Here is a 1,028-nt window from a genome sequence, read left to right as displayed (position 1 = left end):
AAAATACCAAATTCGTCTGGAGTTAGATACTGGTTATCTAATTTATCTTTTTCGCTTATAGTGGTTTTCGGTATTGGATGGTTGTCGATCGACGTGGTATTGCTGATATCGATCGATTGTTGAGGAAGCTTGTCGATCGATTGCAGATGACGAGTGTCGATTGATTGACTAGAACGAGTTCTTTCCCAAGCAGCTTCTGCTTGAAACTGATCTGTATCATCGCGCTTTTGCATGTTGAGCAGCTCCTCGTCTGTGAAACTATCTTGTAGTTTATCTGCTCCTGGTGTGTAGGTTACTGTTTCTACTGCAAAGCTCTCGTGGTGGTTTTCATCTGCCCAACTACCAACCGAGTAGTCTCCATCTCACATACGGTTGAAGTTAGTGTCGACCGATTTGTAGTAGGCAGTGTCGGTCGATGCTCGCTTTCGGCATCGTTGTTGAGGTTGAGTGTCGATCGATGGCAAGCTTGTCATGTCGTACGATGGTGCATTCCTTTTCCAAGAGGAATGATGTAAGAGTTTATCTTCCTCATCACGGATTGCTCTGTACTCGATGGCTTTGTACTCAATGGCTCGTTCCTCCTCGAAGTCTTCATCATACTTGTCTGTATGCATATTTTGTCTTGTGTAAGCGTCAATAGTGGGGTTATAGTAGTCATTCTCCCAATCATCTGGATACGTGTCGACCGAATTCTCTATGTCAACGTCGGTCGATTTCGCATGGTTTGTGTCGATCGACGTAACTGGATGAGTGTCGATCGATTCCGAGTAGTCAGATTCGTACTCGGCTCCACAGTGGCAAGCTGCAATGATTCCGGCATCATTGATTCTTCTGGAGATCGGCTGTGGCTTTTTGACTGGGATAGGATCGTAGTGGGCATTAAGATCGATCAGTGTTAGACACAACTGGTTGGTTTGCAAGTTGCATACTGCTCCCACTGTTGACAAGAAAGCTCTCCCAAGTAGTAGAGAAGAGTTCCAGTTTAATTTGATGTCCAAGACATGGAAATCAACTGGAACTAGGGCATT

This window comes from Brassica oleracea, chromosome C5, assembly GCF_000695525.1.
Source record: "Brassica oleracea var. oleracea cultivar TO1000 chromosome C5, BOL, whole genome shotgun sequence".
In the NCBI taxonomy this organism is placed as follows: Eukaryota; Viridiplantae; Streptophyta; class Magnoliopsida; order Brassicales; family Brassicaceae; genus Brassica; species Brassica oleracea.
This window is presented reverse-complemented; position numbering follows the sequence as displayed.